Below are 13,085 nucleotides of genomic sequence, written 5' to 3' on the forward strand. Positions count from 1 at the left end.
AAGACGAAAAGCTTTCGCGAGAGTCAGATGCGGCAAGGACCGCTATATAAGCGGCACCGAGGGAGCTTGCGATATCGCCTTACCCGATAAGGAGATCGCTTTTGAATACAGTCAGTAGTGCTCGAATAGACGCACACTTCGCAGTATACGAAGTAGTGCTCAGCCGACGCACACCGAACTGAGAGACGAGGCAGTAATCGTTGCCACGAAGCAGAGAGAGAAGACGTATGCCGCTACCACCGGCCGTGAAGAGTCAGAGTCCAGATACAGAGACTCCGCAGAAACGGACTCGGAGGAGTCGTCGTAAGAAGAGGTCCATCCTCACACCAGAGACCGTGCCCGACAGCCCTCCATCACCGCCTGTCGAGGAAGCGAGGACGCCGAAGATATTATCAGTGGAAGTCTTCCCGCCGCAGCAGCCGCTAGCGGGGATACTGCGGCCTCCGGGACTGAAGAAGCCACCGCGTCATACGCACTTCCAGTTCCTGAAGTGGAAACCACCATTGGCCAATTTTACGCCTCCACGCCTAACGAGGCCACCGAGGATCTACCTCGCCCCGGGAGACATACGCGTTTGGCGCTATACCAGTCCCCGGTGGAACCAAGTTAATACGCTGCTCTCGCCTATCCCACCAACACCACCGGTGCGGATAGCGCGAGGAGTCCAGTGCGGACCAAGTACCACTGAGAGGGCTATCCAACACGCCCCAGTGGTCACGGAAAGTGGAGTCCAGTGTGATCCCTGAGCTACCATATCATCCTCCGAAGCCGAGCCTCCGATCCTGCCCGGAGATGACAAGTGGGGGCCAATAAGGGTGACGCTCACCGCCCCCCATATTTCGTATCGCGAAAGGCGATTATAACGCGCTAAAGCGTTCTTTTGTAAAAGCACCAGTAGGTGCGATTTAAACGAACTCAAACATAGTGTATATAGATAAGATCTGTAAATATACTTGTATATAAGAAAGAACTCGTTCTTCTATTAATAAGCCAACGTTCTATTCTACCCAGCGTACAACAATACCTAAAGTAGTTTACGTCTTGAAGTGCGCTTTAAAAAAGCACTCACTACCATCGTTAACTTCATTGTTTACGCTGAGTTTGAAAACGTTTAGGAAATCGACTCATCCAGACAACCCATTGTCGATTTTTCCGGCTAACTCGCACACACACACACACACACACACACACGCACACACCTCTTCCCTTTTTCCTGTTGAAACACGTTGCAGTGTCTTCTACCTACCTACCCCTTGAACGTCACAGCGAGCAAATTTTTCTTAAAGCAGGGATATAAAGAGCTCAGGATTCAGTTTTGTCTGAGACACGCACAGTGACGCGTTGTTTTGAAAAATAGACAAACCCTGCATAATAATCATGGATATAGTCGTCGACATTTAGGGTTTCCGTGCTATCAACTCGGGCTTCATACCGAAAGAAGTTGCGATTGCCACGATTCATGCGCCGTTCACGGGGCATTGGATTTTGTTACCCCGTTATGCGTTTGAAGCTTTGTCTGGAAAAGCGAGAACCGAAAACAACTGGCTTACGCAAAATTATCATGGGATCGAGTGGTTCGACGGAGAAACGGATGAAGAATATTTCACGGCACAGCTACGAGAAATTACGCGGGTAGTGCGTAATATCTACACTAGAGGGAAAGAAAAAGCGGATTTTTTGCAGCGATTGCTCTCCAGAAACGTATATAATCTCGAAGGTATTTCCCCATCGTTCAAAAATTGACCCGAGGACGAAAAAGGCAGAAGACAACGCTGCATTCACCACGGATTTCGTAATTTCTCTGTAATTAAATATCACTGTGCGTTACGCAATACCTTCAAACTAAAACGCTGGTTGCTTGAGCAAAGCATTAACGCACAGGACGGCGACTCTGGATACGGAAATTTTTCTCACAAAATTCTCACGCCTTATTCACTAGTCACAGGAAAAATAGAAGAAGAAGAAGAAGAAGAAGAAGAAGAAGAAGAAGAAACATCGCTTTGATCCGTTGATGAAGAGGACGACTGTAGTGAGGTGGCTGGATCCTATTATACGTCACTCCCAACACATCACTCTTTCGTAACTCGTTCAATGCCTATATTACCACACGTGGACAGCAACGCAAATTCTTCTAAAAAAGAAGTAATACCCGTAATTGAACAGCCAACTCCATTGACGACGAAATCACCTTCGCTTGACGTAAAAAATGAATACACTAGAAATATTACAAGCGCTGCGTCAACTTCATGCTGGACATGTGGGGGTATATCCTGCCGACAGACTACCGAGGGTGTGGACGAAACTGACTGCCATTATCGCCAACACTGTTTTGTAGGATGTGAACACCAATGATTTAATATTCGTGTTCTGGTTAAGTTTTATAAAAGTTATTGTTTATTAGGAATTCGTATAATTATTACACGACACTGTAACGCGAAACGTTTAATTTTTCTTGCGTATACAACGCAACTCGCGACAACGCTTAGGGATCTATAGATCCTGAGTCGCGGTGCGTACCGACGACTTCGCCTTGGGGAAGATTCCCTGGGTCGTGGTGAAATTTGAACAACTCGTAAATCAAAACCCTGCTGTTTTATAAGAGATGCTTCTCTCAACGTATCTGCGGACAGACTCTGCCTCTGCAAGGATTTTAGCTAAGCTTTATAGATTCGTGAATTTTAGTCTTAGAATTTCATTGGATACAAAATATATCGTGATCGTTTAGTGATTGGCTCGGCAAATCACAAAGTCGCTAAGCTGTTTGCTTTTTAATCGCGATAAGGACGATCTTAATGGATGCGGCACAATCTTTCAGATGTCGCAATGCTTCAAAGGAGCGCGTTTCCTTAAAGCGGCATGTCTTTTAGATATTGAGTTCCGATTCACGCGTTTGTCTCCAAACATAGCGTATATACATGTATGCATACATAATAGACGGTTGTGCACGACGCGAATGATTTTTAAGCTTTGATGTACGCGACAAACACTGACAACCACGATCGTCCAGGACAGCATTAGGTCGCCTTCTACGTCAGTGAAAAAGGTACGGGAACATACTTCGATAGCTATGGAATGCCTCCATTGGACCAGCGATTCTTTCTACAACTCCGACGAAACTCCTCCGCCACGTATCGATGGAATACTACGATGCTACAAGGAATGCAATCTCAAACCAGCGGACAATACTGCTGTGTATTTCTATATTTTATGTGTAGCGGCTATACTCTTTGTCAATTTCTTAGCCTTTTCACCGATAATTGCGACCACAATGATCGATTAATTGTAACGCTGTTTCGTAAAATTTTTCTTTGTAATAAAAACAAAGCGTGTGTAAAACCTCACACATGGTGTCAATACGTTCAATCATGCAGTCTAAAAAAATAATTGTAAACCATGTTTTCCTCACCGTTTTGTAATCGTAATATTATACTGAATAAAAATATACTTAATCTTATATTCGATATTTTTTTATCTTACCTCTCCCCCTTTTTCCCATCTTCCTACTGTAACTCCAGTCGAAATGCTAGCGGTAGGATATCTGCGAAGTAGCTAATCTACCGCTAGCTTTCTCCAATTTCATTATTACTCTTTCTTCGCGCTACTTATAAGAAAGCAACCGCTTTACCCCAAACCCCAGGGGGTCTCTAGCAGACACAGTCACAGCAAAAACAGACTTCAAAATTTGATCTCCACCATTTTCTACCCTTTTTAACCCGCCCCTTTTTGAATAAGGCCCCAAAACTTTGCTCCAATCACGGAGCGGTCAGTTACGGGGTATCCAATCAGAACCCTACTAACTCGGGGTGGCCACGCCCACCAGACACGCCTCTGGCGCCAGTCGAAATGTGTGACGTCACAACTGTCGCCCCGGTGGTGCCCACTTACTACTATCGTGGGATATTATTAAAAAAACATGGATTATGGGCAGGACAATTAATATTATAAGAACACAGTTACAAAAAATTACGCAGCAACATGTAATAGAGAACAAGATTAATAAAATGCGTGTGAAATATGCCACGCAGGTTTTGAGTGGGACTGTGGCCAGTTGCATAGAAACTTTAACAAAAGCTAAATGTAAGTATAAATATAAATGTATATATTTTTATATAATAAGCAATAATATTAAATAAATACTTTTGTTGCAGGTACTGTAACTATCGACAACGAAGATGTGCAATTAACTGCTGAAAAAGGACTTTCAACGGCGGAAGCTGTCAGTTTTTTCAATGATTTGTTCGACTCGGTTAATAGTGATACGGTAAGCAGTGATAGTAATAAGTTGCGTTGTCCACTTGTAAATAATAGTTACCAACACGAATTTTGGATAAATGCTAAAAGAAAATTACAATATATGTCATTTGTAGATAAAATCTCGCGAGAACCAATTGTAATTCCGAGTTTAAATAATTGGATACTCACTATAAACGGTTTTCAAAAGTTATGGAAAATTTTGCGCGATAAATATAATTTTACAAAATTAGTAACGCGTTATTGCAACCAAGATCCGTTAGAGAATTTTTTTGGCCAAATAAGAAGTCATGCTGCGCGGTACAATAATCCTATTCCGAAAAATTTTAAAGAGTTGTTTGTTACATTATTAATTAACAGCATGAGATGCATATCAATTGTCGGTGGTAATTGTGAATTTAGTAATGATCATATTTTATCGTCTTTGGAAGAATATTTTGATATTTCGCGTCCTGAAATTAACTTTGATAATTATAATTACGATGAACCGTCAGATTTGATATTCGATTTAAATTGTTGTAGATGAGTCAATTAACGCGTTTATATTTGAACATCCGGATGTTCTTAATTCCTCTATTTTAAAGCTAGTTAATAAATGTTCGATCTGTGAAAACAGTATTAAAAGTAGTGAGTATCCCGTTTGCGTTAGATATATTGCAAGTGCGGTAAATAAATTATTGCGAATAAAAGCGTTTCGACGAAATTTATATCAAATTATATTAACGCACTTTGAAGAGTGGAACATAGAATTAAATTGGATCGAATGTTTGGAACACAAAATAGACTTATTTAAAGCAATGCTTCGAGTTATTATACTTCGTACTATAACGTTGTGGTGCAATTATAAAAATAAATTAAATGTTCAACATAATAATAATGTAGCTTCGGAAATAATTCGTAATATGAAGGATATGAGAGTTTTGCGCGAAAAGTTTGTACGAAATTCATGTATAACCGGTAAACGTAAAAGAAAACGCGTATATTAGATGATTATGATTTGTTGATGCCAAGTGTGAACCAGTGTGAATGTTTAGCGTAGTAAATCATATAGGCAGGATTTTTCTACTTCACATCATAACCTGAAGAAGTTATATTTTCTCTATGACCTATGAGGACATAAGAAGATATGCCTTCAGGATGGAATGATGTCGAAGGAAAGATGCGACGTCTTAGCGAAAGCAGGACATGTCGCATCTGAGAAGAACTTTAGTTGTATGAATAATGATACACGGTTGAGTTTATTGTCTGAATGTTAGTTTGAATACTTAAATTGATTGTAATTATTTTATATAACAAATTTTAATTATTAGTTGTTCTACTTGTTGTATTAGTTGTATGTTTTATATGTGTATACTTTTATATGTATGAGTGGGTGTGTATAATTTTTATTTCCATTTGTTATGCATAAATAAATTTTTTTTTTTACAAGTGCAAGCGTTAAGTGTTGTACAAAATTGTTAAGTATGAATGAGTGTATGAAAAGATGCAGCGGTTGTGACATTTAAAACTAGCGGTACACGATACTTTTTTTTCTAGAAAAAAACTTTGTATATCTCTAGTTTTTAATGTGCTGCAATCACATTTTTTAATCACACCGGATATGTAAGATCTATGCTTTATAACTAAACTGGCTGCACTAATCTGAGCTTGTTCAGAAGTTATCTTTTTTTTTTGTAATGTACAGAAAGAAAGATAACACATGAACTAGTACAGGCTAGTGCAGCTAGTTTAGTTACAAAGCATAAATCTTACATATCCGACAGTCCGCAGTCTGTAGTGGGACGGAAAAATGTGGCTAATAAGAAATTAATACAATTTGTACATTTCTAGATATAATGTGCTAAATTAATTTTTTTCTTCTATTTAATTTTTGGGGAAAACAAAATCAACGTTTCAAAATTTTTAAATTGCCTTTATCAAAGTCGGGGATGAACCCGCGACTCTGCCAGGAACGCAAATAACAAGCTTAGCACCGGCTATAATTTAGCACAAATCAAGATACGCAATGCTACGGAAAGATACACACGGAACGCAAGAAAATACGCAGCGCAACAGAAAGGTATGCGCACGGAACGCAAGAGAATACGCAGCGCAACGGAAAGGTATGCGCACGGAACGCAAGAGAATACGCAGCGCAACGGAAAGGTATGCGCACGGAACGCAAGAAAATACGCGACGCAACGGAAAAGATAAACGCACGGAACGCAAGAAAATACGCGACGCAACGGAAAAGATTAACGCACGGAACGCTAGAAGATACGCGACGCAACGGAAAAGATAAACGCACGGAACGCTAGAAGATACGCGACGCAACGGTAAAGATAAACGCACGGAACGCTAGAAGAAACCGGGGTTGTCGGCACGCGGCGATACATTCCCCGCCCCCGGGTACCCCTCCGAGAACAGGTCGGATTCCGAAATTTTCCCAGCACGCGCGCAAGGCGTGTCACGACAGCCCCGAATTCTTTTCCGAAACCACCCCCCTTTACCCCGGGGCCTCACGCAGCACGCACGCAAATACTCGCCGCACGCCGTCTTCACGTGCTGATCACGATTCGACGTCCCACGTCGCGATGAACACGGCACTCCGCCGATTACAGCTTTCCCTCGGTGGTTGGGTGTACTCAAAAAGAGCCGGTATAGTCCCGCGGCGCGGCGGTATCCGTCGTCGCCGTCCTCAACTCTCCTCTGCTGCGGTGCTTGCGCTGGCACCCCGTGCCGGTCACGTGATCGGTAGCTCCTCGCCGATTTTCTCCCAAAAGAGCAGTGGCTCAAGATTGCCAGCCCCTGGCCGGAACCTGTTTGTTAAAAACAAAATTACTTTTCCGGTACCGGGCGACTCCTGGCCCTTCGTCACGAAACGGCACTCACGGTACGGCACGTGATACCCGCGTGCTCAGCAGCTCGCCGGTCGCTCTCCCTTGTCGTTAGTCCCGCCGGGCGGAAAATTCATGATCGACGTCGGCTAACGCACTCAAGCCCTCCATGGGCGGAAAATTCATGATCGAAGGCGGCGAGAGCACTCAAGCCCTCCATGGGCGGAAAATTTATGGACGAAATCGGCGAGAGCCTCCTCACTGTCTCGTCGTCGGTCCCGTCGCAGAGTTTTGCACCTCGGTCCTTGTACGACTGCCCCGAGACTCGCGAACGGGCCCGTTGCCAGGCCAACCGCGCCGACGCAATACTCCTTACGGTACCGGTACCGCCAATTTTCGCGAGTCGGTAAATCGCTAGGTCGGTAAGCCGACACCGAAACCGCGAGATAACGTAGTTTTTCCCGTTACACAATACCCCCCTCCAGCGGTTGAGGTGGATGGTATAATTTTAGTTGTGACGGATGCCATTTGCTGGTTCGTCCTCCACGGCTTTCTTCCAGCTGGCAGGTGCCCCCTGGGCTAACGGAGGTAACCTTGAACGGTCCCACAAACTTGTGGAATAATTTGGAGGCCACCTTATCCCCCGAAGACGACAAATGATGAGCTCGACGGAGCACTAAGTCTCCAATCTTGAACGTCGGTTCTCGACGGCGCAAGTTATAGCGTGATCCTTGCTCCGTGCTAGCCTTCAACAAATGTTGCTCCACTAGGTGTTGCAACTCAGAGAGCTTGGACATTCGAATAGCCCATTCGTCGGTGCCTGCCTCCTGCGGATCTTCACGTTCGGTACTTGACGTGACTTCTCGACGATAAGAATTTACCGGTACCAGTTCTCGGCCAAAATTAAGAAAGGCGGGAGAGTGCTTCGTGGAGCCATGCGCTACGCTATTCAATGCGAACTGCAATTCGCCGAGATACGCATCCCATTTCGCGTGGTCGCTTTGGTCGAGATAGCTGATTATCAGCTGCCGAACATTTCTGTTCGCTCTTTCCGTGGGGTTCGCCTGCGAGTGATACAACGGCGTTGTCTCGTGCCGCATCCCACACGACTTAACTAATTGCTTCACAGCAGCGCTCACAAAGTTCGTCGCGTTATCAGTTAACAATACGGCAGGCGTGCCAAAACGGTTTAAAATAACGGTACGGAATTTAGACATAAGCACGGACGACGTGATACTTCGAACGGGTACTAGCTCCACCCATTTTGTGAACAAATCTTCAATGACGAAAAGATACTTGTTGCCCTGGGAACTGCGTGGAAACGGTCCCATTACATCCGCCGATACCTTTTCCCATGGAGTAGAAAGGTACCGCGGGTACATCAAACCTTGCGGAGCTGTGTTGGGCGGCTTCACCCTTTGACAGACATCGCAGCCTCGCACGTAGCGCACCACATCATTATATAAACCGGGCCAATAGTAGAGGCGACCGATTCTCCAGTGTGTCTTCGCCACTCCTAAGTGACCTGCCTGAAGATCGTCGTGGCCTTCTCTCAGAATGCGAGAGCGTAACTCCCACGGTACAACGAGCTTCCACTCTTCGCCTGGTTCCCTCAGCTCATCCTTGAGGAAGGAACAGCGTCGATAATAGAGTTGATCGTCCTCAATCTTCCAGTCGGGATGATCTTCCGGGCTGGTCCGTACACGATACGCTTTACGCCGATACCATTCATCCTCTACTCGCGTAGAATCACATTGATCCAGCGCCTGTTCCGTCGGAGGAAGCCCCGGGGTAATCGCAGCGAGATCGATTTGACATGGTATACGCGACAGGGCGTCCGCTACGCAATTCAGTTTGCCCTTACGGTATTCAACGGTAAACGAGTACGGTTGCAAACGCAAGACCCAGCGGGCTAAGCGACCTGTCGGGTTCTTCAAACTTAAAAGCCACTTGAGACAAGAGTGGTCGGTATGGACTACGAATTCGGTACCTTCAACATACTGTCGATTCTTTTCAATGCCATATATTATAGCGAGACACTCTTTCTCCGTCACCGAATAATTACGCTCCGCGCTTGACAAAGAACGTGAGCAATACGTGATTACTTTCTCCGCGCCATCCTGAAGTTGAACTAACGCTGCTCCGACACCGCAGTGACTCGCGTCACATTGCAAAACGAACGGGAGCTCGAAATTGGGACGAGCCAATACAGGGGCGGACGTCAGGGCCGCTTTTAACGTTTCGAAAGAGTTGACCTGTTCCTCTGACCACTTCCACTCCTGCTGTTTGCGCAACAATCGAGTGAGCGGAGCTACTACGGTAGAAAACTCCGGAATAAACCGGCGATACCAACCCGCCATACCGAGAAATCGGCGAAGCTCAGCCACGTTCGTGGGAGCTGGATACGAAAGAACTGCCTCGACCTTCCCGCGATCCACGCTAATTCCTTCTTGGCTAACGCGATACCCAAGGTAACGCGCTTCCCGGCATCCGAATTCACATTTCTCCCAGTTCAGACGGAGCCCAGTCTCCTTTAGTCTACGAAATACCTCACGGAGAATTCTACAATGACTTTCTAAGTCTCCGGTACAAACTAAAATATCGTCCAAAAATACCACTACTTGTGGATACAAATCCAGAAAAACAGAGTCAGCAAGACGCTGAAACGTAGCCGGACTGTTGGTCAAGCCAAACGGCATAACCCGAAAACGAAATAAACCTCTACCCGGTACTACAAATGAAGTAATGTCGCGACTTTCCTCATCCGCCAGAGGGACCTGAAGAAAAGCCTGTTTTAAATCTAACTTAGACAGATAGGCCGCCTGACGAAGGCTATCTAACAAAGTATTAATATTTGGCATAGGATAAGAATCCTTTTTCGTAATCGCGTTTACGCGCCTAAAATCTATACAAAAACGATACGATTCCGCTTTGCGCACCATTACTACTGGAGAAGCCCACGCCGCGTGGCTGGGTTCCACCAATTCCGTATTTAACATTTCGTCGAGTTGAGACTGCATCGCCTCTAGCACCTTAGCCGAATAATTATACGCCCTTTGCTTCAACGGGGTAGACGAACCGACGTCAATGCGATGCGTTATTCTCGACGTTATTCCCGGAGAATCACGAAGACTCTCGCGTCCTTCCGACACGACGCTCTCTAGCTTAGCTCTCTCGGAGGCCGATATTTCCTTTATACCGCTACAAATAGAGAACGAAGGAAAACCCTGCTCCAACGGAGGTGACTCAAAACGAAATCGACGAGTAGGATCGTCAGAAAAGTAATACATATTACAGAGAGGGTCCGTAACGATACCAGTGCGCCTAATAAAATCTAAACCCGCTACAACAGGAAACGAAAGAGAATCCAGATAGAAAAATTCGTGTTCGAATTTTCTATCATTTAATACAAAACGGAAACGATACGAGAACGATATTGGCACTGTACGGCCATCCGCCATACGGGCGATTTTGAGTTGCTTATGACGAGGCTCATCAGACTCCGGGTCCGGGATTTTAATTCCAAGGAGGCTCAAACCAGCCTTCCCAATGAAAGTTAAAGAAGACCCTGTGTCATAAAGCGCGGGGACTATCCCTACCGCGGAAACTGAGGTTCCGGGCCTAACGAAACGAAACGATAAAGTCAAAATCCATAAACTACAATCTTCCTTAACCAAGGAATTACTTCTCGAAAATACTTGAGTGACGGGAACTAACCCGGATTCGCCACACAAGGACGTAACGATACGAGATATCCGCGTCTCGGACGCGACGTTGTCGGGAGTCCTAGACCGAATGCGTGACGGAACGCTACTGCCATTTTCTTCCCGCGAAGAATCTGACGACGATACGAGACGGAACGATATTTCCGACGAACTATCGGAAGTAGGAACGGTACCTAAATTCGACGCCGAGACCGAAACGGAAGTCACCGGCGTGCTCATTTCTATATGGAGGTCGGTACGGGAAACAAGAGTCGGATCGACCTCTACGACCGACTCCCTCTTCGTTTTTGTACAGTCGGGACACGAAGAAACGTGGACGTCGCGGCGTCCGCAACGGTAGCAAAAGAGACGCGTTCGAGGAACCGAACACCGAGAAAATACATGCGGTCCCCCGCAATTCCAACACTTTAAGGGAGACGAACTAGTCGACGTCGATGCCGATGTCGACGCAGATGCCTCCGGCGCGACTGTGCAATTCGTCGTCGGAGAAGCTTTATCGCGAGATGCGCTCGCGCGTGGCGTTTTGACAGAAGGAGTCGGAGATTTCCGAGTCGAATTACTCGCGGAAGCAGCGCTCGCGATACTGTTTAACGGAGAAGATTTCGGGACGGCCGGGGGGCCACGCACGCTCGGACTTCGCTCCGAAGAAAACTTAGGACGCGATTCCTTTACCGCAACAACGCGGTTCGAACCGTCTGCCGCGAGCAGTTCCTCTTGCCGACAGAGGTCCGTTACAAATTGAATGAGATCCTCGTATTTCGGAATACTCTGACTTGGATGCTTTTGTTCGAATAAGCGTCGATTCGCCGCGTCTAAATGTCCTAGCGCTAACTGCAATTTCATAAAATCCAACGGGTCAGCTAACCGCAATGAACTAAAAGAATTCCAATTCGTCTGATGGACAGACAAGAAACGCCTCAATTCCGGCAAGGAAGGATCCCGAACCGGTTTGAACTCGAGAATTTTACTAACGAAATGACTAGCAAGACGACGCTGATTGTTATACCGCATCTTGAGAGCTTCCCTAGCCAAGGGGTATCCGGAATCATCTAGCGGAAAGCCTGATATCACGGCGAGAGCCTCTCCTTTCAAGCTCGACTTCAAATATTGAAGTTTCTGTACGGCACTGAGCCTCCTCTCGTTGTGGACCAACGAGTCAAACAACGACGCGAACTCTAACCATTCGTCCGTTTTCCCTGAAAACGACGGGAGCGGTATGCGCGGGAGCTGGGGCGCGTGAGGGCTCACAGATTGTTCGGTAGGCGCGGATTCCGTCGGAGCGCGAGTCTGCTGTCTCAAATTGAGGTAGGTGGACGTGATTGTGTCAATCAGATCCACGAAAGCGATCGTCGGTTTGCCCACATCTATTTGATGCTGAGGATCACCTACGTCGGCGTTGTACTCCCGAATTTTCTGATTGAGTACGTCCAACCTCGCCTCGATTTTCTTTAACCTCTCATACCGGGGTGTGAGAGAACTTACATTTGCGACGGTCGCGGATCTAAACTTATTATATGTGTCCGTCACAATTTCAAAAAGCATTTCTCGCTCCGACAGTAATATTCTACTACGTCTCAGAACAGGAGACGAAACCGCGGGAGACTCCGGTTCTACCACCGCCGGAATAGACATTTTAATACCCGTATATTAACGCAGATACTTGAAATTTTAACTCCACGAAACGATATTTTAATTTACGTTGGGCGCCATTTTCTTTGTGCTAAATTAATTTTTTTCTTCTATTTAATTTTTGGGGAAAACAAAATCAACGTTTCAAAATTTTTAAATTGCCTTTATCAAAGTCGGGGATGAACCCGCGACTCTGCCAGGAACGCAAATAACAAGCTTAGCACCGGCTATAATTTAGCACAAATCAAGATACGCAATGCTACGGAAAGATACACACGGAACGCAAGAAAATACGCAGCGCAACAGAAAGGTATGCGCACGGAACGCAAGAGAATACGCAGCGCAACGGAAAGGTATGCGCACGGAACGCAAGAGAATACGCAGCGCAACGGAAAGGTATGCGCACGGAACGCAAGAAAATACGCGACGCAACGGAAAAGATAAACGCACGGAACGCAAGAAAATACGCGACGCAACGGAAAAGATTAACGCACGGAACGCTAGAAGATACGCGACGCAACGGAAAAGATAAACGCACGGAACGCTAGAAGATACGCGACGCAACGGTAAAGATAAACGCACGGAACGCTAGAAGAAACCGGGGTTGTCGGCACGCGGCGATACATTCCCCGCCCCCGGGTACCCCTCCGAGAACAGGTCGGAT

The sequence above is a fragment of the Cardiocondyla obscurior genome, linkage group LG07 (assembly GCF_019399895.1).
Source record: "Cardiocondyla obscurior isolate alpha-2009 linkage group LG07, Cobs3.1, whole genome shotgun sequence".
Classification (NCBI taxonomy): domain Eukaryota; kingdom Metazoa; phylum Arthropoda; class Insecta; order Hymenoptera; family Formicidae; genus Cardiocondyla; species Cardiocondyla obscurior.